Below are 27,987 nucleotides of genomic sequence, written 5' to 3'. Positions count from 1 at the left end.
CGCCTCGGGTTGCGCATGCGTGGTGGTGAGAGTTCCGGCCGGTGCTGCCCGGCCAGAGTTGGCTGAGCCCAAGCCTTGTCCAGAGTGGGACGGGACTACTGTCCCAGACATTCTCGCAGCTTCTTATGGCTGAGGTCCCAGAGAGGACCTGCACATCCCGTCCAGAACAGACTGAAGTGGAGGCATAAACAGTGAAATTAAGCATAAATGATAAGCGCAGGAATAAGCAATATCAAATGATTGTCTCAAAACTCCTGCTTGTTGTTGGAAAGGATCTTAGAGGAGTTGAGAGCTGAATTCGGGGAAGGGATTAGTGGAGTTTTCGTTGTTTCAACCCATCAGATGAACGGCTTAGAAACCTGACAGAGCCATCTTTTTAAGAACACCCAGGAAGATTTCCAGAAACAAGCGTGTGTTCCAGCTGATTAAGGAAGATCGGCTCACATCGTGTGTGTGATCGAGAATTCCTGGAAAGAAGCTGTGTCTGCAAAGGCCGATTAGAACTTTAGTGAGATGGAAAGAATGGAATGCTTGCAGGCACCGAGCCTAGTTCTGTCAATCAAAGGGCTAAGGATGCACCAGTTAGCATCTGAGGCCTCTGGCTGAAATTTCTCCACCGCACTCTGTCCACTTAATGTTTTTACCAATGTATTTTAAAAATACTTTGGTTAATGAATTTCATTTTTCTGTTACTATAAAAGCTTCATAAAAATTTCCACATTGACCATGGAATTTGGGAAGGCAGAAATCTGTTTATGGGCCATGGCCACTCATTTGGCTCCAAAGCCATATTTCCTTTGGGGTGAGCACTGTTTTCACATTGACATCTGGATGGGTCCCAGGCAAGCTAGAGAGAGTAAACCCAGATGGCGAGTTGATCTCTCAGAGCTGTGATAAGAGTTTGCAGTTGCTTCCATAAGCATCAGATTCCATGCTAAGACACCTTTGAAGGTCATCACACCAGCAGCATACCTTGGCAGGAATCTAGCTTATGTTAATTCCACTGTGCTGTGGGATGGTCTGTATGTCAAATTGCTCTGATTGGTCAATAAATAAAACACTGATTGGCCAGTGGCTAGGCAGGAAGTATAGGCGGGACTAACAGAGAGGAGAAAAGAAAGAACAGGAAGGCAGAAGGAGACACTGCCAGCTGCCACCATGACAAGCAGCATGTGAAGATACTGGTAAGCCACGAGCTACGTGGCAAGGTATAGATTTATGGAAATGGATTAATTTAAGCTGTAAGAACAGTTAGCAAGAAGCCTGCCACGGCCATACAGTTTGTAAGCCATATAAGTCTCTGTGTTTACTTGGTTGGGTCTGAGCGGCTGTGGGACTGGCAGGTGACAAAGATTTGTCCAGACTGTGGGCAAGGCAAGGAAACTCTAGCTACACCACTGGTCAAGAATAAGATCACTATCACAGTTTAAAGACAAATTTGAAGCAATCTTTAATTAAATACTGGCCAAGTGGATGGGCTCTGGCCAGGCACATACCCAGGTTCCCAGGAAATAGCCCTGAGTCGTGTTTTGCAGGGGCTTAAGAGAGCAAAACCCATAATTTATCACATTTCCTATAAGGTCCAATCAGGGACAAGCATACATCCTGATGTACTTCCTGCTTGCATACCTCCTGCCTACATCCAATCAGGGGCAAGGGTACATCCTGACATATTTCCTACCCATGTGTCATCAAGCACATCCCGTGCAGATGAGTCAAACAAACTTGTTTAGGGGATGTGGTCTGTTATCTCCCATAAACAATAGCCACCAGCATTCCAGGAACTATCTGTCCTTAGGGAAGAGGCTTACAGATCAGTAGCATTTTTGTTTCACAGATCTCTTAGGCACCGTGATTAAAACTTAAAATGTTACTCTGGCTCTCACACTTACCATTCATTTTGTTTATTCGTTTTTCAAGAAGGCTTTGGTTGCCCATCAAAATATTTCCTATGACTACATTCATAAAGCTGGGTGTATACAGTTCCCAAACACAGTTATTGGGACCTGAATTAGAAATGTTCTTCACAGACTCATGGTTTTGAAACCTGGTCCACAGGATGGGACACTGTTTGGGATAGTTTTGGAACCTTTGGAACTATGGTTTAGTTAGCAAAAGTGGTTCCCTGAGGGCAGGCCTTGAGGGTGATGTATGCGTCTCTCTCTGGCCAGAGCTCTCAGCTTGCTGATTGGCTAAGGCAGGAGGAGTTAATGCTCGACACACGTTCCTGCCATCACTCACCAAGCCACCAGCCTTGCCCTTCCAACCATGAAGGAGGAGCCTCAAAAGTCCGAGTCAAAGTAAACCTCTCCTCACTTAAGTCCTTTCCTCCCAGTGTCTTGTCACAGTGTCTTGAGAAAAGTGGCCAATGTAAAAATGACATGTGTAGCCATAGTCTTCTTTTTACCCCATTTAGTTTTCAATTTTTATTGTTTTCTACATTTATTTAGTGTGTGTGTTTGTGTACATGATCCATTATGCCTAAAAGCAAGCATGTCCTAAAAGGACAACTATTGGGAATCAGCTCTTTCCCAGATCTTGTGTGAGCTGGGAGTTTGGCTCAGGTCGTCAGACTCCCAAGCAAGCACCCTTACCAGCTGAACTATTTTACCAGCCCTTTTATCTATCTATCTATCTATCTATCTATCTATCTATCTATCTATCTATCTATCTATCTACCTACCTATCTATCTATCTATCTATCTATCTATCTATCTATCTATCTATCTATCTATTTTTAACCTATTTACCATCCTATGTCATTTACTCACAATTGTTATACCCCTATGACTATAACTATTATAGCTGAGTGTTGTTTCTTGCAAAGGCGTGTATATTATTTATGCCTATTTTAGCTTGGAAATAGCATGTGTTCTGTCATATTTGTATGTATTTCTTCAATAAGGCTCCTTTAAAATGAAAATAAATATCTTTTAAAAAAATTAAAATTGTTGTTTCCAAAAATGTATTGTCAGGATTTTGATCTTTTGGGATCTTAGACTTGAGAGGTTTCAATCTTTGGGGACTTCTGACTTTGGACTATGGCTTTCAAGACTGTGTCAGACTTCCATGTCTGTGACAAACCTTAGAAAGAGGACAGGTTTATTTCCATTATTGGCTGTCTATACAGAAAAATTAGATTTCCTCTGTGTATTGATGAGGAATGAATCAAGTTAGATGGGGAGGGGTAAAGGGATTAAAATTTCCCTCCTCTTCTATCATTTCTTTCCTTTCTATCTATTTTTTTTTTGAGAAAGGGTATCATGTAGCCCAGGCTGGTCTTGAATTTGCTATGCAACTAAGGCTGACCTTGAACTCCTGAATGTTGGATCTTAGGCCTGTGCCACCACACCAACTTCTTCCTGCCTGTGTTGAGATAAGGACAGCATCTGAGAGGTTCCTGGCACTCTCGGATGGAGAAGCAACAGTACCTCAGTTGAGTCACCTCCTAGCTGGGATGAGTTTTCCATAAGTCAGGGTCTTACTCTGGAGGCCAGACTTGCCTCAAAGTCTTGGTAATGTTCCCACCTCAGTTTCCCAAGTGCCAGGACTGCAGGTGTGAGCCTGCATACCCAGCAAGCTCATATCTTTTGGACAAGTTACTTAATTGCTCTGGGCCTCAGTGACATCAGAGGAGAACAAATTAGCTGCCTTTTAGCCCTAAAACATTATGAAATGGAGGCCATTTGTTCCTCTCTACCCCTGAGTTTTCTCATCATGCAATGACCTTAGAGCCTTCTGATACCATGAATATTCTCCATTCATCTCAGAAAAGATCAAATCAGAGGGCAGAGAGACCAATCAAGGCCAAAGAAGAAGGTTCTTTCTTATTGCAGACACACATAGCGCACGGATACCAGGGTCACCGTTCACTTTGATCCAAATATCCTAAAGGAAATTGTTCTCTACAATGTCCCCTAAAACAGCCTCCCTGACATGCTGACCCATGGCAAGGAGAGCAGGACACATAGAGACCATAGGCACCACACCACAGCTGCCTCCAAGCTACCCTGTCCCAGGATGCTCCCTGGCCAGAAATGCTCCCCCCCCCCCCCAGCAATATGCTTCAAGGCATCACTGCCACTTAGACCTTCAAGTATGATCTGGGCCAGCTTCACAAAACCTGAGTTGGTGTGAAGGCACCTTAGGCACCCAGGATGCAAGTCACCTCAGAAAGAAGGAGGCTGCAGGAGCCAGGTGGTCCTCACTGAGAGTGTGGAAAGTCCTCCTCCATGAGAACTGGGAGTCAGAGCTTCTTTCAGAAATACCAGAGTGATAAAACCTGTGTGTGTGTGTGTGTGTGTGTGTGTGTGTGTGTGTGTGTGTGTGTGTGTGCCTCATGTGTGAAGGTGCCCTTTTGTGCAGGGGACAGAAGAGGGCATTGGATCCCCTGGAGCTAGAGTTACAGACAGTTGTAAAGTTGCCTGAATGGGTACTGGGGATGGAACTACTCTTCAAGGGCACAGTGCTCTTAACCATGGAGCATCCTTTTAGCCATGAAGCTGCTCTTCTTCAGAGTCCCTAGAAAGGCCAGCTGATGGTGTGGTAGCAATGTTAGTGTAAGGTATGTTATTTAATATACCAGCTAAGGGGAGGGTATGTATGGAGTGAATTATCATTTGAAAAATGTATACAAAAGGATTATTAAAGTAGTATAAAGTATACGGTCTTGGATTTGTTACTTTTAGGTCATACTTGCAGAAAGCTCACAGTAGGCTTATAAGCTGCCCGGAGTGAGGACAGACAGAGTGGTGCTCCTGGAGAGAGAACCATACCATGACAGAAGCCTCCTCTGTCCCCACCTCCTTCCTCAGTCCCTCTGCTCACTGCCTCCAGAGTCTACCTGAAACACTCATGCCCTGCCCACAAAATGAATACAATCGTTCTTGTGGGGTGCAACCCAGGACAACTGAAGGCTGAGGGGGAATTCCACCTGTGCTTGGCAAGCAATCCCATGTGCCCCCACTATCCTGCTACCCGAGAATCCCCAGTTGTCTTAAGCCTCCTCTAGACCAGTGGTTCTGACCCTTCCTAATGCTGCAACCCTTTAATACAGTTCCTCATGTTGTGGTGACCTCCCCAACCATGAAATCATTTGGCTCCTACATCATAACTGTAATTTTGCTACTGTTATGAATTGCAGTGTAAATATCTGATAGGTGATCCCCAGAGGAGTCATGACCCACAGGTTGAGAACCACTACTCTAGACCTTCATCTGCTCTGATCTCCTTCCTCTGCCAGTCTCCCAGTCCAGGGAAATGCAGAATGAGGGGCCTGCCTCAAGACTGAACACACCTAGCAAGACCCACGGGCCGGCACAAGTGTCCAGAGTCCTGTGACATGGATTTTCTTACATAATGCATTCTCTCCCTGGTCAGCTGTTCCATGTCCTACAGTGTCCACCACCAGCTCTGTGGCAGTTAGTTCCCACTTCACCACACTTCACACGTGATCCACAAAATGTTCAGTTGTGGATTGGAGAACTGCATCCAGGTGACTGTGGGTTTTTCAAGCTCAGCTGTCCAAAATCTATTTCCCCTACCTCCCAAATTGCCATGCACCCTGGTTCCTTCTCTTGGAGTCTTTCCTTTTAGTCTTTCCAGGTTATCATGGAGATCTTAATAAGGGTCCCTCCCATCCTTGAGCATGTTATATGGAATATGCTGGATGGAACAAGTTGTCAGCAAGGACATTGTGTGCCATAATATTGGGTGCCAGGGTCATAAGCTCCTGCTATAGACAAGGCAGAGACAGGGAATATGGTCGTTTGAATAAGATTTGCATCCATAGGCTCATAGATTTGAATGCTTAGTCATCGGGGAGAGGTATTATTTGAAAGGATTAGGAGGTGTAGCCTTGTTGGAGGAAGTGTGTCACTTGTGGTGGGCTTTGAGGTTTCAAAAGTCCACTCCAAGCCCAGAGTCTTCCTCTAGGCCATTGGAACAGGATGTAGCTACTCATCCAGCACCATTTCTGCCTATGTGGTGCCATGATGATAATGAACTTCCCACCATGATGAAAATGGACTAAACCTCTGAAACTGTAAACCAGCCCCGATTAAATGCTTTCTTCAGTAAGAGCTGTCCTGATCATGGAGTCTCTTCACAGCAATAGAACACTGACCAAGGCAGGGCACCAGTATTATTTGTCCTGACTGGGCATCTTGAAAGTTCCATCGTGGTGTCAAGTTAGTTGGCTCACATTCTCTCTCATCATTATGTCCTGTGGCCAGGGTTCAGACAGACAAACTTGCCCTCATGGAGAGTCACACCTAACTCGGTGCAATCTACTTTGACCTCACAGGAAAGTATGACCCATGACCTGGAATCTCCACTGTGGGCTCACATGCTTCAGTGATCCTTAGACAAGCAGTCCTTCACACCTAGTAGACTTAGAGCAGAAGTACGAGGGGGTGAGAGACACACTATTTTCTATGGAATCATCTGAAATGATGGTCTCAAGTCCACTGGAAATCTGCTGTTCAAGCTTTGTCCTCAATGGCCTTCCTCCACTACCCAAGCCCCTTTGAAAGTTTCTCCTTAAAATCCAAGCTCATTTGAACTCAAGAACTTTAGACCAACAGTTGTGGAACCTGCATGGGACCTGACTAAGGCTCTCTGCATACAGGAGACAGTTGTGTAGCTTGGTCTGTTTGAGGGGCCCCTGGCAGTGGTATCAGGATCTATCCCTGGTGCATGAGCTGGCTTTCTGGAGCCCATTACCTGTGGTGGGACACCTTGCTCAGCCTTGATGCAGGAGAGAGAGGCTTGGTCTTGCCTCAACTGAATGTACCAAGCTTTGCTGACTCCCATGGGAGCCTTTACCTTTTTGGAGGAAGGGATGAGGGGTGGATTGGGAGGAAGCTGGGGGGAAGTGGAAGGAAGTATGAGAGGGAATCTGTGGTGGGTATGTAAAATGAATTTAAAAAATCTTTAAATTAGAAATATTTCTAAAATTTCTTTACAATAGAAAAAATAGTTTCTAGCAGGAAAGTTTTTGCCTTTCAAGCATTGCGGGACGTTTACCCACCAACCCCATAGCTCCCCAGAGTTTTTTTGAGTGCGAGCAGCAGGAAATATTAGATAGAAGGATTTAGATTGTGGAGATAAACAGACAGAAAATAAAGGATAGCCTTGAGAGGACCTGGAACCTTTTCCAACGGGTCCGGACTGTCTCTGCCGAAGGGTATTTATAGAAACGCCAAGGGGTGGAGCAAAAGACCCCCTCCCCCAGCACAGCCAAGTGCAGACCATCTCAGACACCTGCACTCAGGCCCATGGTCCTAATCATCCTTCATGTGGACCTGCTGGGTAAAGCCATGAGGAACCTGAAAACGGGCTCGCACAAAACATGAGACATTTTCCTTGATATAGACCCCAAAGAATAATGCTTCTTCCGTACGGCCTTTTCAGTTGCTTGGTGCCCGGTGCCCTGGAGAGCAGTGGGAGGCAGACTCTGTCCTGGACTGCAGCTTGTTGGCGGCTCTGTATCTCTGAGGCCAGCTGAGATGGGAGTAGAACTGCTTTTGTCTCCTTTTCAACATTCTTGAATGAATGGAAAGAGGGGGTCATGATCAACATTTTACACACACACACACACACACACACACACACACACACACACACACACACACACACAGGAAATTGCCAAAGAATGAATAAACATTATTACAACACCTCTTTGTGTAGCTAAAAGTGAGTTGAGACATTATTTCATGCAGCATCTCTCCAATTCCATTTGCTTGCCACCAGACCTTTCACTGAATATGTTTATGTGATTCCTGATGAGACAGATTATTCTAGAGCACAACACAAATGTTAACTTTTATTTCAGAAGAAAACAACACCTTAACCTATTAAATGACAGATTATCTAACAAAATCAACACACTGGAGTTGTGAGCTCCCTACCTATTTTTGTGTCTGAGTATAAGCTTCACTGGTGGTTCTAGAATATCAGCGTCCTGCTCTGGCCTTGTGCACATGCCCAGCATGCCATCCCCAAATGAACACACATGGCATAGATGTAGCATATGTAGATGTATACCACAGATGCAACACATGCACAAACAAATTTCCATTGATCTATGTGTGTGGGGTGCAATTCCTTTTAAATCTGTGACAGTCACCAAGCTGTTCAGAGTGGCGACGTGGCTGTAGTCCTAAATTAGGAGAAAAGAAAGTATGGTTAAGGAACGGAGCTGTCCTTTTTTTGAAGCCATGTATCATTTTTTTATATTATAGCCAAAATGAGACTCTTGTGATCCAGGCTGGACCATACTGCCTAGGTACCCTAGGATGATCATGAACTCCTTACCCTCCTGCTTCCCCCTCGACAGTAATGGGTTATATGCAAGCACCACCACAACAGACTTAGGTAGTGCTGGGGATTGAAACCAAGGCCTTGTGATCGAAAGGCAAGCACTCTTCCAGCTGAGCCCCAGCCCCAGCCTTAAGCTTCTCAATTAAGATTCCCACTAAAGGCCAGCGGTTCTCAGCCTTGAGGTGAGGTACTTTCTGTAATGACTTCCTTATCCAGTGATGCTGGGGATTGAACCCAGGGCCTCATGCATGCTGAACACACATTCTGTGACTGAACTATAGCCTAGTCTCACTTCATCTTTTCAATCACTCTATAAAGTATGTTATTATGAACACACATAGCAGATGAAAGACTCACAATTTTCTTGTCTTAGCCTCTGGTGCTAGTATTACAGGTGGGTTGATGCACATCCAGTTTCCCAGAACTTCTCAAAACGCTGACATTCTGCCCATCATGACCTAAAACTCATTAAACCAACATCGTCAATGAGCTCCCAACTCCAGCAGGAGATCCAAGTCCTCTTCCTGCTGGAAACCTATGTACTATGTAGGTGAGCAGCTTGAATTCTTTGTTTTATGGTTCCTGCTCTGTAGCTTACTTAGGTCATGTCATTGTTCTCTCCAAAATAACTGGAAGAGGTCTCCCTTTACTCAAAAGCACTACTGTTCTTCCTGCCCACCCTGGACAATGGAGACCACGGCTCTGATGGGCCATATATCTGCCATCCTTTTCTGATACCAACCACAAATCCCAGTCCACAGGACTGCTCACTGATGCAGGAGCACAGTGAACCTGAGCAAGGCTGGCCCCTCCCCCACGAGACTCCCCACTGGTCCCTCTTTACAAGTCACCATAAATCACCTCAGGTGTGACCCCTCTTTCTCTGAAACCCACAGTGCTCTGTATTTACCTCCGGAAGACTATATATAGTACAGGTGCCTCATGTGAACAGGTGCTCATTCTCTGTGTGATCTCCCATTTGTGTCCCCAGGCACAATGGAGCAAGTTTTCTATCTGTCACCTCATGTCTTTGGTTTTTTTTTTTAAATGAGTGATTATGCACTTTTTCCAGACAGGGTCTGACTATGTATCTTTAACTGGCCTAGAACTTGCTATGTGAACCTGGCTGGCCTCAAACTCACAGAACTCTTATCTGTATGTGTTTTCCTGTATACTAGGATTAAAGGTGTGTGCCACATGCCTGGCCCGACAGCACACCTTTTGTGGACACATATCAAGATCTTGCATCTTTTATATCCCCAGGCACACTATAGGGTAGGTGCTCAAAACAGTGATACACATCAAGTAGGTAAGTCTTCTTGCTCAGTTTAGCATTCCACCTTCCTTCCTTCCTTGTGGTCTCCATCTATAGTTCATTCTAGCCTGTAACTCACTATGTCGTTTAGGCCAGCCTCAGACCTATTAAAAGCTTCTAGCTTCAGATTGTCAACGACTGGGTTTACTGGCATGAGTTACCACTCCTGACTAGAATGAAGTGTTTCTAATAGAGCATTGAACAACTTGGCCAATTCAAGGGACTCTGAACATCATCTATACACTGTCATCAAATTCATTGTGAACTGACCTTGCCATGCACTGCTCCTTCCAAAGAGCTGCCTGTGTAGAATCAGACCCTGGGTGTGTTCTCCAACAGCTGCAGGAAGTTAAGGGAGAAGAAACAATCTCTGATCAGGGACGGGTTTTCATTTCTTTGCCAGTGTTCCGTGGAGGCCACCCCAGGTTTCTGTTCCTCTCTGAGTGTTCAAACAGGCAGAATGGAGAAATTGTGCACTTAAAAGCAAGCGGAATGACCACAGGGCACTGGCTATCCATAGTCAGAACTGCCCTGGAAAAGCAGGAAGTCTGAGGCCGCAGGATCAGGTATCTCCAGAAGAGCTCAGACCTGGCTGTGTAGAAGCGAAATGCTAAGTCACTGGGGGTCTCTCTCTGAGACCCTCTCTTTCCAATGGCACAACAGAGGGACATAAAGTCTCTTTTCCAACATCTGGCCACACATAACTGGGAGCTGTGACCATCAACTTTACTACAGCTTGACAGGATGGAGCATCATTTCTGGATGTGACCATGGGTTTTTCTAAGGAAACTTTTGTGTTGGTGCATAGACTGAGTGAACAAGGTCCACTTTCAGCATGGGGTGGGGGCCACCATGCACCAAGTAGGAACTGCCCAGAGCAAACAGGCAGAGGAAAAGAGATTTCCTTTGTGTCTTTTCTGGGACAGACATGCTCTTCCTCTCTCCTTATGTCAGAACTGTGGTCTGCTGGCCCTGAATTATGAGGTGTGGACTTGTGTTTCAAGGTCCTCGTGGCTTTTACCTCAGACACACTCAAACAAATGGCTTCCTTGGTCTGTGCTTTTCAGACACCGAATGAGCCAAACTACCAGAATTCCAGAACTTCTACCTTGTAGAAAGCCTGTTGTGGGAAGACTGCCATGAAGGTCAATCCCTTAAGAGATGTGAGGTCCTGAGAAACTTCACTTGGATTTCAAAGATGTTGCAGACAGCCTGGGCACCCACACAGAGACTTGCCACAGAGACGGAGTTCCACTGTCTACAGCAGTGTTGTGGGAGGGGGCCAGCCTCTGGAGGCCCTGGAACTGCAGGGCTGTCAGTGTGCACCCATAGCCTGGGACAACTGCAGGTTCAAGACTCCAGCTGTGAGAGCGGTCAGTGGACTGAGCACAGCAAAGCACAGTGACTGGGACCACCCGCCCCAATCTTCCTTATTTCTCCCTTCTAAAATGGAACTGAACAGCTTACTCCTGCTCCTTCACTGCACTTTGCAAGTGTGTGGATTCCTGACTGCACAGGCTCACAGCTGGGGAAAACATCTGACTCTCTCACCTGCATCTGGAAGTGTAAGGATTTCTGACTGCACAGGCTCACAGCTGGGGAAGGCTGAGTGTCACATATGTGTCAGGAGGTGTCCTGGTCTCTGACTGCACAGGCTCACAGCTGGGGAAGGCTGACTGTCACATCTGTGTCAGGAAGTGTGCTGGTCCCTGACTGCACAGGTTCACAGCTGGAGAAGGCTGGCTGACTCACCTGTGTCTAATTGAGACAGAGCCCTGCAATTTGAAGATCTTCCTCATTCAAGAGGAGGCTTTGACTCATGCAAGGTAAGACAAGGATCAGGCAATTCTTTAGAAACTTCCAAATAGCCAGGACTGGTGATACACACGTGGAATTTCAGCATTTGGAAGCTAAGGAAGCAGGAGCTCAAGTCAAGTCTATTCAGGCTACAAAGTCAGATGTTACAAAACAAATTGGCTGAGATATTTGAGGATTTTCTTATTTTCTTCTGAGACATTTAGGGATCTTTTTACTTCCTTCCTCCCTCCCTCCCTCCCTCCCTCCCTCCCTCCCTCCCTCCCTCCCTCCCTCCATTCCTTCCTCCCTTTCTTTGTAACAGATACCAGAAGACAGACTAGAGTGCTGTCCTTCCCTGACGTTTTGGTCAAACAGAGTCTCTTCTGTGCTGCTGTGTCTGCCCTGCTGGCTGTGCTGTCAGAAGCTGGGGCTTCTCCTCTCTCCACATCCCCTCACCTTGAGAGAACTTTGAATACAGAGGTGGCCAGCGCTCCCCAGTGCTCATGCGCTTCTGGAGATTCAGGCTCAGTCACTGCTAGTGCTTCACCCATGGAGCCATCGTCTTCCCAGCCCTACTTGAGAATTTCCGAAGAGGATCTCCAAAAGCATTGAAAACATAATCTCATGCAACTGAACTTCTCTTGACTTTGCATCTCTCCCTTATGTGACAAGGTTATCCAAGAGTCTGGTTTTCAGAGAGTAATTCCTTATGAAGGGAGATCATTTCAGCAGATACTTACTTTTGATTTTCCAAATCTCTAGAGAACCTTTAAAAAGTGAGGATCTGACTTGCAACAAGTTTTCAGAAAACTGACCTGGCTTAAGTTAAACACCACTTTTACAAGTCAGTCAGGGCAACAGGACACACAAATGTAGAAGTAACCATCTTATTAAATAAGAAACACAGAGCTAATGTAAAGATGAAAGCCCAAGAGGTCAGAGCTAAGAGCCTTACCCCTCCTGCTTCAGCTATCCTCTCCAGCCCATTGAAATCCTGAATAAGTATTGATGGTATGGTGTACATATTTCAATTTTCCAAATTCTGCAAAGTGAAACACATCCATCTGCCAGATCTCATTCCTCTGAGCACCCTTTGGGTTACATCCTGCTGGGAATGGTGTTTGCTTGTAGAAGGAACAAGTAGGACATTTCTTTACTATTTCTTTGGCTTGTTGCCAGGTTATAAACAAATCCTTTTTTAAACCTTTACTATTGACATGATGTTTTTTTATGAAATTCTGAGGCCTCCAGCACATTTCCTATCAATAATTTATCAGTCTCATCATTGCCTTGTGCTAGAGGACCTGGCAGACCAGTATGGGATCGGATGTGAGTTATATATAAAGGATGACTCCTTTTCCTGATTGTATCTTGTAATTGGATAAATAGTGAAGTTAATTCTGAAGCATCAGGGATAAATTCTGCAGTCTCAATATGTAATACCACTCTTTCAGCATACTGAGAGTCAGTTACTATGTTGAGAGGTTCTGAAAAATCCATTAACACCAACAGAATAGCATACAATTCTGATTTTTGAACTGAATTATAAGGACTTTGAACCACTTTACTTAAATTTTCTGATTTGTAACCTGCCTTTCCTTGTTTGTTGGCATCTGTATAAAATGTACGAACTCCAGATATGGGGTTTTCCCGTACAATTTGAGGCAAGATTCAATCAGCTCTCTTTATAAGATCAATTCTATTGCTTTTGGGATATTTGCTGTTAATTTCTCCCAAAAAAATTACTGCAAGTTCTTTGCCAAGGTTCACTTTCTGTCCATATTTTTTCAGTGTCCTCCTAAGTTAAAGGTAAGACAATTTCTGCTGGGTCTATTACTGCTAATTGACGACATCTCAATTTTCCTTTCCAAATCAAGTCAGAGATTTTTTCAACATAAGTTTTTAATTTTTTATTCGGTTTATTTGGTAAAAATATCCATTCCAATATAATATCTTTCCTCTACACACAAACACAGCACTCGTCACACGAGGTTCTGTCCCCACAGCAGCGTCAGCGGATCACGGAGCAAAAGCCTGAGGACGTGGACAAGGGGACACAGCATTCTCTGTGGTGCTCAGTGCTCCAGACTCCAGACACCGTCCACCAGCACTGCCTCAGCTGACCAGTGAGCTCCAGGCTCAATCCTGTGTGGCTGACCCAGACGCAATGTTGACCACTTCTACACCAGTCTTTTCCAAGTCAGGGACCTGTGGTGACTAACCTGGCCTTGTCAGCATCACACTTTCCCCGGGCTGAGTGGCTGATGCCGATGTACTGGGCGCTAACTCTTCAGAGACATCCTCTAGTCCACACACTGGTGGTGGCTTGGCAAGTCTGGTTCCCATAAAAGAGGATCAGCCTTTGTAGGTGACTATGCTGCACCAGTGCCCACATACCCGATTTGATTTTCCTCATTACCAATTACAGCACTAACCTGGAAGCAGGAGCTGGAGCTGCAACCACGGAAGGGTGTTGCTTACTGTCTTGTTCCCCATGGTTTGCTCAGACTGCTTGCTTAAATACCCCAGAACCACCTGCCTAGGGACAGCACTGGCCACAGTGGGCTGGGCCTTCCCACTTCAAATGTGATTCAAGAAAATGTCTGGCAGGCTAACTGCAGGCCAGTCTTATGGAGGTATTTTCTCAATTAAGATTACTTCTTCTGGGCTGGAGAGATGGCTCAGAGGTTAAGAGCACTCCTTGTTCTTCCAAAGGTCCTGAGTTCAATTCCCAGCAACCACATGGTGGCTCACAACCATCTGTAATGAGATCTGGTGCCCTCTTCTGGCTTGCAGGGATATGTGCAGACAGAACACTGTATACATAATAAATAAATAGATTTAAAAAAAAAAGAACTTATAAAAAAAAGATTACTTCTTCCTAGATAGGTTTAAGTTGGTGTTAAGTTTGATTAAAAACTAACCAAGACAAAGATGAGTTGAGTTTTTGGAGTTTCTTATATATTTATACCATGCTTGTATACCATCATGCTATCAGGCATTTGCACTATTTGTCCACTGGGCCACATATCAGAAAATTTCAATATGTTCCCCAAATGAGTATTCTGTAATCTAATGTCAATTTGGAATGAGCCTGAGCAAACTATGCATTTTTAGTTTGTTTCTTTTCCCCCAAATAGCAATATTGAAAACATTGATCTATTTTTTAATTATGGGAGAATTTTCTTTTTCTTCTTCTTTTTTTTGGTGACAAGGTCTTACCATGTAGCCATGGCTGGCATGGAACTTACTATGTAGGCCAGGCCAACACTGAACACTTAGAAATCCAGCTGTCTTTGACTCCCAAGTGCTGGAATTAAAAGTATGTGTCACCACACCTGGCAGTGGGAGAATTTTCAGAATCGTAAATGGCTTTAAAATTGGTTAGAATATGATTGCCCACAAAATGTTATAATGAGTGCCTTTTGCCCATTCATTCACTCATTCATTCAGTAACTTTGACTTTTCTGTCAGTTTATCCAGATCTAAAATTGTCAAACATATTAACAGTGTATGAAAGCCACTTTCAGAAACTTCAAACCAAAAGGTAAAACTTGTCTTGAAAAGTCCTCTCCTAAATCTCCACCTTCCACCTTGGAACAAGCATACTCCACTGTTCTAACTTCAGATGTTCTGTCACTTACTCTTCCTCTTGCAGGTGAATTCAGAGATGACCCATAGTTCTCTCTGCATATCATTGTGTGGACTCTTGGACTTGAGCTCATTTTAGTTCTCTGTTAGTGTTGGTATTGGCTAAAACACACAGCCCTGCTGTGCACAGGTATGGTGACACCAGGAGTGTGATACCAGCAAAACTGACTGAATGGAAGGGTGGGCCGATAGAATGGGAGGCAGTCGGTCAGTATTTCTGAAAACGTTAGCGTGTGCTTCTTTCACTCCAGCAATTCCACGTCCAGGAATTTAGATAGTCAAGACTTGAAATGCTGTTCACACTGCAGCACTTTCTGTACCATAAGATCAAAATTGCAACTGAAACAAATGGAAACCTCCAAAATAGGCAGAGGTATGTCAACATTGGACAGTTAAACTATGGTACTTTTATGTATGTTGATTATATTCAGAGAAATGTTCTGTGGCCTTTAAAACTAGAATAGATATAAGTATGTATGTACATAGATTGGGAAAATGTTGTATAAAATGTGACCTATTGCTTTTGAACAGATAAAGGATACACGTGTGAAATAAATACTTATGAACAATATACAAAATTGACGATGATTGACAATGTCCTAAGGAATGCACAGGTGTCTGCAGCAGGGTGGGAGGGGGATTGAACCTTTGCCCCTGTTTAAAGTGGCTGGAGCTATCTCTGGGTACAGCGCACTACCAAACCTAGCTGAGCTGCAGGCCTCAAACTACAGAGCATGCTGTGGGGCCAAAGGCTTGCTGACAAATCTTGCAATTCTCGCACCCCCCCCCCCCCCGTGATGTCATCAGGGCGGCGGGCCGCTGCATATGCGCACTAGCGAGGCTCGAGACTAGGTGTGCGTTGGTCGGTTGGCGTTCTGCGTTCCCTGGCGACCTGTGCGGGGAGGCTGTTGTCCTGTCCGTTAGGACTGCCCCGTGTTGAGTGGGCGGCATCTCAGCGTCCACATGAGCCAGGGGCATCATGGCTGTAGTTGTCGCGGTGGGCTCATGGACGTCGCCGGACGTGCCACACTCAGGAAGAGTGGAAGGAGCCATGTCCAGAAAAGGTTCGGGACTTTGGTTCTGGCCTCTGCTTTTCCTGCTGCCCCCAACGCCATGGGTCTCGGTGTTCTCCCTGTTCGGCCTCCCAGAGGTCACTTTGTTTGTCCAGACAGGTCTCAGTCTGTGGAGCGCCGCTGCCAGGATTGGCTCGTCCCTTGATCACAGGCTTCCACAGTCCTCAGGCTGTGTAAGCGCCGACAGTGTGAGGGGTCAGGTCTGAGTTGGAGATGCTCTGCCCTCGTGGCTCTTTGTTTTTATCTCCACAGATAAACAATAGCCGGAAGCCAGGGATGGTCAGGCTGCCCTTCCCCTCTTCCCATACTTTAGTAAGCCCTTGTTTTATCCCCTGAATATATATGTAGACTCTGCCAGCTTACCGCCTTTGGTGTTCTGGTGCAGAACTTGCCTGACCTAACTGCAGACAAGTTCTACAGAGGTTCATTCATTTACTCTCTTTTCTTTCCAGTCTACTCTTCACATACTTTTATGTAGTTATGTAAAACTGAAGTGCAGTTGAAACTGGGAGACAGGCCATAGACAGCAAGGTAAAGCATTGCTTCAAGAGTAAAAGAAGCGAACCCTTTGTGGCATGTAACACAAGGTTCTGATGGTCTGGGGTCCTCTTCCCGCAGCCCTCTCTAGCCACTCAGACCCCACTTTTATGCTTCAGGCATGCTGAAGGACTCCTGCTGAGTTGTCATTTATCTACAGAAACCAGCTCAAGTCTTACTCTTCTTGGTGTTTCCTAGTGTGGCTCTGAAGTTTTAGTTGTCTATCCCTATAAGAACCTGGAGATTTCTACTGATTGAATTAGTGTCAGTTGTGTGAAGACTAAAGATACTGTGTAGTGAAAGGATAGAACGTGGGCTCTTCCAGCCGGTGTTTACTACTCCTTAGTGTTTCCATTCATAATTTTAGTTTTCCCAAGTTGTCATCCTTACATGTTCAGGCATATAGATGTTTATGCACATAAACCTATGTACGCGCGCGGGCACACACACACACACACACACACACACACACACACACACACGGTTCCACATGTGAGAAAATACTACTTGTCTTTCTTTTGTCTCCAGTCTCAACCCTTGTGACCCCTCCGCTCCTCTGACATATCCCAGTCCTGCTCATATGTCCTTCATCCTTCATGTCTCCTTAGTACTTGACTCCAGGCTGAGTTTTACCAGGTGTATGGAAGTTCTGGCTGTTCCTGGTTTGGAGTATTGTGTATTTTTGGAGACCACTACACTGTTTGGTTGCCTTGTATCTATTTTCAAGATAAGGAAACGGAAAAAGGAAAGTAGCAATGGTAATTAGGAGGTGTAAAGGTTGAGTAGCAAAAGGCAGAGCAGAGAGAAGGCACATGATGTGTGGGATTGGCTGTCCATCATAAAGACACCTTCATTCCCTGAAGAGAACAAGGCTAACATGCAATTTGGCTGACAACAATTTTATGTAACAGGTGGAAAGACTATGTTCAGTGCACAGAGGATGCCTGGGACTCATTTTGCTATTTCAAAGTTCCTTTGCGAAAGGTAAGTGGAAATTAATTCAGGATTCTTTCAGAAATGCAAATTCCCTATGTAGAATGCCAGTTCTCAACCAGATTGCTTTACATTTGCCCTTCTTATGATAAAGTGACTGCGCGATACTACTTTACTAACCAGAAATGAATCTCATAGATCAATATGATTTACTTTCATATAATTTCAAGAAAATCCATCACTGTAATGCTGTAATATAATGGATAAACCAAATTTATAATAATGTGTTTCAGTGTGTGGATGTGTTGGCTTAGCTAGACTAGAAACATAAATAGTTCATTCTCCTGTGCCAAAAAAGGTGATTACTACTGAAAGTTCAAGAAAATTAGAATTGTGGGGAATAAAATGTCTTTCCTGTGCTCTCTTTTTTGTCTGCAAGTTCCGCCTAACCTCCACCTTTCCAACTATTGACCAATCAGATCTTATATTAACCAATGGAAGTAATGCATATTTACAGTGTACAAAGATTGTTACACAGCAACACTGTGTGTGTCATTGTGTGTTCATCTCATGGGGCTGGAATAAAAGCATAGTGTGGTGTAAGACTTGCGGTGGATTGGATGAGAATGCCCCCATGGGCTCATATAGTTGAATATACTTGGTCCCCAGTTGGTGGAACTGTTTGAAAAGGAGGAGGAGGAGGAGGAGGAGGAGGAGGAGGAGGAGGAGGAGGAGGAGGAGGAGGAGGAGGCTTATCATCATTGGTAGTCTTTGAGGTTTCAAAAGCCCATGTCATTCCCAGTTAGTTTTCTCTCTCTGCCTCTTGCCTGTGAATCGGATGTAAGCCCTCAGCTACTGTCCCAATGACATGCCTGCCAGCCTGCTGCCATGCTCTACACTCTGATGATCATGGACAACTGTGAGCCCCAAATTAAGTGTTTCTTTAATAAGTTGCCTTCATCATGGTGTTTGTCACGGCAATAGAAAATTAAGACAGGACTTTTAGAAAGAAATTTGTATTCATTAGATTTCTTTATTCTGCTTTCTGTGTGAGTGTTTTGCCTGCATGTTTACATGTGCACAGCATGCATGTTGATGCTCACAAAAGTCAAGAGTGCATCAGATACCCTAGAACTGGGGTAAGGGATGGTTACAAAGCACCATGTGTACTAGGGGTCCAACCTTTATAAGAGCAGCAAATGCTCTTCACCTCTGAGCCATCTCTGCAACCCAAGACAGGACTTGTTCTCTCTTCACTCCCTGACAGAACTTTGGAAGTGATGCAACTCCAGAAGAATCTTTGGATCTTCTTTTTAAAAATGTGTGACAACAAAATGAGCAGCTTGAACTGATTGTTGATTTGACATGTATGAAGCACTCCTATAAAGCAAAGGTAAGTGGAATACATTTTTAAAAAGAATTTTTATTGGTGTGTGTGTTTTTGCATATTTGCTTGCGTGTACATGTGTGTATGAGTAGTATATGTCTATGTTGAGGCCTGCATGTGCTTATATATAGATTAGAAGAGGTCTTCATGTGTCCTTTGTTGTGACTCTTCCCCTCTTTCCTCTTAGGCAGGGTCTTTTCTTCCTCTACTTGAAACTTGCATTAGTCAGTCTGTGTGGTCCAGCCAGACAACAATGGCTGTCTACCAGTGGAAAGTCCCAGAATCCAGTAGATGTCTCCTCTGGGCTTCAGTATACACTGGAATCCCAAAGAACTGGGGTTTACTACCAGTGAGGGAATGGACTTGCCAGTGAGAGCAAGCGGACAAAGAGCTGCAGCTTCCTTCTTCCATGTCTTTTAGATAGGCTGCCACCAGAAGATGTGGCTGAGATTTAAGGTGAATTTTCCTACCTCCAAAGATCTGGATTTTGGGTGAGTCTTCTTATGTCAAATGATTTAAGAAAAACCCCTCATAGTTGTACCCAGCTGCCTGGGTTTTAGTTAATTCCAGAGGCAGGCAAGTTGACAATTAAAAATAGCCTTCACAGACCTCTTTTTTTTTCCTGCTAAGCTAGGAAGTCAGCAAGCCTCATCAATCTTCCTTTCTGTTCTCCATCTGGCTCAGTGCTGGGTCACAAGTGCACGTGGGACACTGGGATTGTTCCCTAGGTGCTGGGATCTGAACTCTGCTTCTCAGGCTTGCACAGTGAGTTCTCTTGGATACCGAGCCATCTCCTTATCCCCAGATCTCTGCTTTACTAGTAACAGTGTTTGTTGTTGTAGTTTTTGAGAAGTCTGTGCTTTGTAACCTTTGCTGGTGTGAAGTCTATCCTTTCATGGGTAATTTTGAAGTCTCTACTCTCTATTTATATGAATTAGCCAGTTCTAGGTGCCTCATGCAAATGGCACCATGTAATGTTCTTCCCTTCCTGCCTGGCTTACATCACTAATCATGTCTCCAAGCTTCATTTGGGCTGTAGCATGTGCCAGAATATTCCATTGCATGTGCAAACTATATTTCATCTGTACTTTTACCTGGCTAGTCCCATTCTATTTCATTGTAAAGGAACTTTCAGGTATCATATAATTATTTTTTCTCATTTATTATCCAGGCAGCAAAGCTGAGAAAACCTATTTCTACAATCTACTGCATCCTAGATACACGGTTATTATGGATTTCTAGGAAGGTGAGTGAAAAGGCTGAACTTCCAAGTGCCTCAGAAAGGACCATAAGCCTCATCATCTCTATGTTCTGACTGCTGACATGGCCCTTATTTCTTCTTTGATGTGTACACAGAACACATGTCCTCTACGTGGGCAGGACCATATTTCCTCCAAGCCATAAGTTGTTAGTTTAAAAAATCCAGTTGTAAAATGGGAACATGAGAAAAATGCTAAGTCATTGATTTGCCCTCCATGAGGCCCTCTTTCCTGAGGGTACCACAAAGGGGACATAAAGTCTTCTTCAACCTCTGGCCACAGCTGACTGGATGTTGAGACATAGAATTTAGTGTCAACCTGACTGGAGCATTATTTCTGGATGTAGCCATGAGGAATTTCTAAGAAAACTGGTATGTATGTGGGTGCCTGGGCTCTGTGGGCAAGGTCTACTTTCAACATAGGTGGACAGCATGCAGCCAATCTGGAGCTGCATGGGACAGACAAGCAGAGAAGAAATTTCCCCTGTGTCTCTCCTGGAACAGACATACTTCTCCCCTGTCTTTAGACATTGGAATTCCAAGTCCTCTAGGCTCTGGGTTCTGGGTTGTGGACTTGTCCTCGAACCTCAGATCTCTGGCCTCAGACTGAGACTCACACAAGTGGCTTCCCTGGTCTGTGTTTTTGAGACATCTACTGAACCAAGTTACAAGTATTGCAGAGCTCCCGCCTTCAGAAAGCCTGTTGAGGGGATGCTCAGCCATATGGGCCAATCCCTCTAAGAGCTGTTGGCCCAGAGGAACTTCACTTAGATTTCAAAAGATGCTGTGGCCAGCCTCAGTGCCAACACAGAGACTGTCTCAAGAGAAGATCTCCACAGAACGTCTACTCTCAGGCAAAGTGTAGGAGTGTGGCGGTGGGAGCCCGTAGGTAACTCTATGGTGACCAGTGTGCATCTGCAGCCTGGAAAGGCTGCAGTCCTGGCACTGAGCCTAGCAAAGCCATAGTAGACAGAGTTCTGAACTTAATTAGAACTAGTCACCTCCTTGCCTGTTTCTCCCTTCTGAATGGAACTGAACATTTTTCTCCTGAACCTCCATTGATTTTGCCAGTGTGTAGACTGCCCAGTGCACAGGCTCACAGCCAAAGCATGTTGACTCTACCTGTATCTGGAAATGTGTGGATTGCTGACTTCACAGGCTCCCAGATGAAATGAGGACCACCTCTACATGAGAGTTGTTCTTTGATATTTATCTGCCTTTGTTAGTGTGGTACTCTTTATAGCTAGATTGTCTGGTGCGGATATGCTGGAGGCCACCTTCTTTAGAATAACACTTGTCCATCCTGAAAGGGTGATGCCAGTGTGTTGGGGGCCACATCTTTTTAAATGGTGCTATCCCTAGTTCAAGTTACACCTTCCAGGCATCTTCTACACCATGCACCAGTAGTGGATTGTTGGGGTGTGCTTTATATAGGGAGCTTCAGTCTTAGTGGATGATCATAATGTGATGAAGCCTACCTCTTCACAGGGATTTTCTGCATCAGCTACCACCGGCCTAGTTGGACCAGAGTCCACCTTGATGAAATCCCTTGACAGTTGTTTCAATTTTTTCAGTTCATACCGGAGGTGTACTTCCTCTTCTTTCTTCTTCTGCATAGAAAAAGAAAAATACTCAGGCTTATAGTTCATATCTCAAAAAAGGTCTCAGCATGGATATGAACCAAAGTGTAGTTTTGCTCTGGTATGATTTGCTAGCACATAATCCATGCTCTCCTACATACCCCAAGAGCTATGGAGCACAGTCTCAATATTTCCAATACCCCACTGGACGTGTGTGTGTGTGTGTGTGTGTGTGTGTGTGTGTGTGTGTGTGTGTGTGTGTGTGTGTATGTGTGTACGCATGTTAGTGTGGAGCTCAGTTATCAATCTTTTGTTGTGGACTACCTCAGTTTTTGGGGGAGAGTCTTTTATTGGTATTGAAACTTAACCCACTTGGTAATGCTTACTGGTTAGCATACACCAAGGATCAGCCTGTCTCTTCCATCCCAGTGCTGGGATTACAAGTGTGCACCACCCTCCTGCTTTATTTTTATCATTATTATCATTATTATTGCTGATACTTGTGTTCAGGGCCTAGAGCTCAGCTCCTCATGCTTGCCTGACAAGCACTTTATGGCCTGAGGATCTCTTAGACCTGCACTTGACTCTTTCCTGAAGTCTTGATGCACCTTCATTGTCTGTATCCGATAACCTGTCATCCACAGTTCCACTCTGTAGCTTTGCCGACATTGTGTATTCTGTATCCCAGGCAAGGCTGACAGTAAATGTTACACCTGCTGATCGGCAATCTCTAGTGAATTTGAACTGAAAATAAAGCCTCCATTTTGTTTCTGATGCTCACTTTCAGTGACATTTAAAACAGCACAAAATACCAAGTAATAAACTTGGTTTGGAGATGTATGATGCAGAGCTGTTCAGTCCTCTACTGACTGACAACACCAGCTTACAGAATACCTCGGCAAACAGCTATAAATTAGTGTGTAGTTGCCTATAGTGTGCATTCTTGTCCAGCTAGGGAGCATTTCTGAGCCCTGCGTGTTTCTTCACGAGCTAAAACTAACTATTCCCAACAAGATAGTACGCATAGCTCCGGGAAGATCATTGACTACAGATGGTACCAGATATGATCTAAACTTCTTGCTCCAGCCCTGTGAAAAGCCTTATGTTCTAGTGAGAATGTTCACTATGGTTAGGTCTCTTGCTGTAGATTTAGCAGAAAGGTCACAGATGTCTGTCCTCAAGTCATCCTCTTAGACACAGGCTGAATCTGTAAGAATCCTCCATCTCACTATTGGCCATTGACTTTTTTGAGGTACTGGCCTATGTGTCCCCCAAAAGAACCAGTCCATTAAAATCACAGACTCCATTGGTGCAGCACAGCACAGTCCCGGCACAGGCTGAGTAGCTGACACACAATCCTCTGGTCTGTGATCTCTGCACTGACCTTGTCTGCCAGATGCTGTTCATACTCCTTGGTGTACCTCTTTAGGAGGAGACATTTCAGGCTGTTGGCTTTGGGAAGATGATTTTTCAGTCTGAGATACAGCACTGAAATGGCAAATGAGAACAGTTCTAAAGTCAGAAAAGAGGAGACAGGTCGGGAGAGGCAGCCATGTCTCACATGCAGCGACACCCCTGCCTTGCCATGCTGCTATCTATACTGCCCTGCAGGGCCAGCATGGGCTCCTTTCTCCTGCTCAGTGCTCAGGATCTGAGGCTTCCGTCTGCCCAGCTCTGTGCTTCTCTGAGGCTTCCAGGTCGGCTGCAGAGACAGGGAAGACCCACCTTGAGGATGGTCTTTCTTCCAGTGGTAACAGGTGTTTGATATTTGGTGTGTCTTTGTACTTTCTCCCCAAAGAGTCTGAGAAAAGAGCAAAATGACTAAGATGTACAGAAAATGTGCAGATGTCCAAATGAATTCCCAAGGAGATGTGGCCCCTGCACGCAAGGTTCAAAGGTATCTGGAGTTCAGAGAAGAGGCACACTCTGAAAACCCTTGTCTACCTTCATCTCCATTCGTGGAGACAGGCCTGTGATCTTTTCAAAAACAGGCATGTGAATGCAAACTCCACCTATCTGAGTGCCATTCCAGCACTCTGGAAGCTGTGGATGGCATTAGTGGTCCAGCAGAATCTAGAGGAAACAGCCCATACTCCTCTACTTCAAATCACAATGTGGAGCTCTGCTTATAAAATGCTTTCGGGTGTTATTTCTCAGCCAGGGAAACACTACCTCAGATAGCTTTAGGTGATGTCTGGAGACATGAGTTTGTCAGAGCTAGGGACTGGGGTGCTGCTGTCACCTAGTAGGGTGCTTCTCCCAGGGATGCTGCTAACCCTCCACACTCAGATCTGCTATACGAATTCTGTTACATGTCTATGGTACAATTGAAAAGAGTGTTCTTCAGTCACAGAACCAAGAAGTATTCCCTACCGTGTCAGAAACCATGCCTGAGAAGACTGATAAGAAACTCAGTGTGTCATAACTGATGGACTGATAGGAAACTCAGTGTGAGGACTGATGTACGTGTGTCTGTCTGGGAGGACACATGTGGAACTGGTTAGAGTCAGTGTCTTAGGGAGGGAGGGATGGAGAGAGATTTACTATGATCTTCCTTCTGTAAGTCTAGATGGAAAACAAAAAGAACCCATGTTCTAGAATAAAGCCCTGAAATATGAGTTACAAGACATGGGAAGTGTCACTATAAACTGAAACCTGAGCTCATTCTTAACCCTGAGTTTGCTCTTCTGCAGAACAGAACTGTAGAGCTCTGTACCTCCTCAGTGCATACTGCCCTGTGAAGATCAAGGAAATTATGTCATGGAAATCCCTCCTGATCCCCCAAACTCATTAGAGTCTGGGCAACTCTTTAGATCCTGGAATACCAAAGTGGAAACTAGACATGACAGATATGACCTTTCCCATCATCCCCTTCCTCAGCCATACGGCACTCTTGTCCCTGGGGCTTTGGGAATCATTTCTTGATAACAGCCTTGAGACCCTGTATTTATGCTGCTTACTCAAAATGGTGAACAGCTCCGGAAGAGTTACTGGGATGAATTGCTCAGACAACAGGTGGTCTGAAGTCAGCTGGTGTCTTGTATGATGATACTGAAGGCTAAGATGGGAGCCTTTTTCCTGTGCCCCTCAAAAGGCCACATGAGTACAGACACATCGGCCTCACACCAGCAATGATCCTGTAGCTGCCTGCCTGAGCAGAGAAAGGGCACTCACAAACATTCAACACTTCAGACCCATCCTGCCTAACTGCAATTCCTTTCACTAACAGCTGTCTCACGTGGGCACAGCCTGAGAACTAAGTGGTCCCGCTCATGAAATTCTTGAGTCATGTCAAAACCACCTTCAGTCCTTGTGTATTTGAATGACAAGTTATTTGGGACCTGATTAATATGGACGACACTGTCAAGTTTCCACGGGGTGGGCAACAGCAAGCAGCATGGGTATGAGGGCAGAAGACGTGCAGTGTCAGTCACAGGAAAGGAAATGAAAACTGCGCATTTGTTAGATGAGGAACGCCTCCTTTCTGTTGCCTGTTCTGTAATGGGCTGATGCCATGGAGGTGATGCTCTTTCCAAGGCTTAAGCAGCAAGCGCAAGAAAAGCCTTGGTTAAATCCGACTTTGGGGCTTTGCTAAGTAAAATCCTCAGTCACTCTTTTGGTGGGACACTGATGTCTTGATGCTCGGGGGCAGAGATTGTTCATTCTGAGACTGAAAAGAGAAAAGATGTAACATTCAAGCCTGGCTCTTTCCACCCCAGGGGTTTAGCACAGAGTTCTATCTCCAGCATCTTATACTTGGTTTGGTGATACATGCCCATAGTCCAAGTGTTGGGAGGAGGAAGCAAGAGGATCGGAAGTTCTCAGCCTTGGCTACATAGCAAGTTTGAGGCTGATTGAGTTGTGAGAGATCTTGCCTTGGAAAGATAAGAGTGTGAAAGGAAGGACAGAAGACAAGCGGGGCCCCTTAATACCTAGTGGTACTCTTAACATTCTACCACCTTGTAAAAGAACTAGGCTGGGTATTAAACCCGAAACAGATGGATGTGTGTGAGCATCCCCAATCCAAATACACCCTTGCAAGGGTCATTTCATGGAAATTTGATGCTTACATAAGTATGCAGTTCCTATGTTCCCTTCCTTTTAGGCAGATGCTGCTTCCTGCTCTGGTCGTCAGCTTCTACAATCAGCTTCTCTAGCAATTTTCTGCCCATAGCTCCTGCACTAAATTCCAGCCTGTACTCCCCATGTCTACCTTTTATGTTAGTTTTGTGTTCTGGTGCTCTACTGAAATTATTGATCACACCCAAGAGTTTTTGGGTGGAGTCTTTAGGTATCACATACAGAATCCTACCCTGTGCAAATAAGGACACTGATTTATTTGTCTCCCTTTCATTTCTTTCACTTGTCTTACTGCTTAGACTTCATGTACAATGGTTAATGAGAGTGGAGAAAGTGGCATTCTTATTTTGTTTTGGATTTTAGTAAGAATAGTTTTTCCCATTTGGTGTAGTACTGGATATTGGTTTGTAATGTATAGCTGATACTATATTGAAATATGTTCCTTCTATTCCAAGTATCTTAGGCTATCATCAAGGGACACTGAATTTTATCAAAAGATTTTGGTGCATGAACTGAGATAACCAATTTCTGTCCTTGAGTCCATTTATTTGACCGTTTACATTCATTGCCTTGTATATGTTGAACCATCACTGTACCTCTGGAATGTTTTGATGTTTTCTTGCATTCCATTTGCAAGTATTTCATGAGCAATTTTTTTTTGCATCTTTGTTCATCATTAAGTGAATTTTCTTAGGCCAATTTAGGGTGAGTTTGTTCTTACCCTAAATCGTTGAGTTCTGGCCGAGTTGAAGTATAAGGATTGTGCTGTAGCAGTTTCATCCAAGATTAAAACATTCCATCCTGCAGGGAAGCTCTTTGAGCAGGAAGCAAACAACTCAGAACAGCTTCAGGAAGTTCCTGAAACTGACTATGTTCACTAGCCGCATCCGTCCCTCTCCCTCCCTCCCTCGCTCCCTCCCTCCCTCCTTCCCTCCCTCCCAATAGTAAACAGTAAAGACAGTCACTCTCAGATAAAGCAAGAAGACTTGAGACCAGCTCAGCTGCCTGGAATAATAGAGAATAGCCAAGCAGTCTGAAAAAAAAATGAGAGAGCAACAGAGATGCCTGGAAGAGGATTAGAGCAACTGAGCCACCTGCAAAGGACACTCTTTATCCTATTGAGCTGCCCGAAGGCTGTGCAATGTGCTCCAGATTGTCAACTTTTGTGAGCTGTCATTCTAGGATGGGCTTTGGTGATGCAGCAGACATTGAGTCATTTCTACTCCTGTAATGAACCACTTACCCATCTTCTTGTAAGTGATCCCAATAAAACTTATTGATGGATTGGACTTTGGTGATATATTTACTTTTGTCAGTCATGGGCTCCTTATCTGGGTTAAATAGACTTGTGTGCTGCACCTCTTCAGGAAAAGTCTGTCACAACATACTAGGCACCTGAACAGGGACTTGACGGAATCAGAGTTGAGTTAGGAAGGAGTGAATGGATGGTGCTAGCTATGGGTAGCAAGGCATGCGATTGAGATGAAGCAGCTTGTCAAGAGGAACATCTGTGGAGGAAATTCTGATACACTCCACCTTTCCTGTATGGCATATGTTAGTGTGCCCTTTTGCCGTGGGAACAGTTGGATGGTTCTTGGTATAGGTAGTGAGAACACTCAGGATTAGGAGTGTCTGTGGGAGGAATGGCAGGGTGGCAGTCTTCATACATGTGGTATGGGGTGGCATGCCTGCCTGATGAGTAGAGTCTACCACGAGCATATGGAGCTACTCAGAAATCAGTTAAAGGAACTTAAGAGGAGATTTTGCTGTCTTGAGATGTATGCATTAAGCTAGAGATTTCAGCAAGCAGAGGCCTGGGTTCTGTAGATTGAGAAGTGCATCTGAGGCTGACCAAACAGGAACTGGTTTGTGGGAAGGAGGAACTGCAACAAGAGAGGAAGATGTAGCTAGCATCCTCCATGTTAGTCTCTGATAGGACAAGTAAGTTAAGTGAGAGGACGGGAGAGGTGGTGAGAGTGATAGACGATGCCCTTCAGGTCTGAACTTTAATAGAAAAAGAAGAAAAAAAAAAACCTGTGATCCAACATGCAGAC

At 44.7% G+C, this 27,987-nt stretch overlaps 1 long non-coding RNA gene across 1 annotated transcript; it reads left to right on the top strand.

Annotated features, from left to right (window-relative positions):
* Positions 1–15,914: 15,914 nt before the first annotated feature.
* Positions 15,915–27,222, top strand: LOC107399663 (uncharacterized). The gene is made up of 4 exons (XR_001576372.3): positions 15,915–16,149; positions 17,607–17,679; positions 18,896–19,021; positions 20,187–27,222. It is a non-coding gene; the product is annotated as an uncharacterized LOC107399663 (long non-coding RNA).
* Positions 27,223–27,987: the final 765 nt, after the last annotated feature.

The sequence above is a fragment of the Peromyscus maniculatus genome, chromosome 3, assembly GCF_049852395.1.
Source record: "Peromyscus maniculatus bairdii isolate BWxNUB_F1_BW_parent chromosome 3, HU_Pman_BW_mat_3.1, whole genome shotgun sequence".
NCBI lineage: Eukaryota > Metazoa > Chordata > Mammalia > Rodentia > Cricetidae > Peromyscus > Peromyscus maniculatus.
Note: the sequence above shows the minus strand (reverse complement) of the source record. Positions and strands in the feature narration are given on the sequence as shown.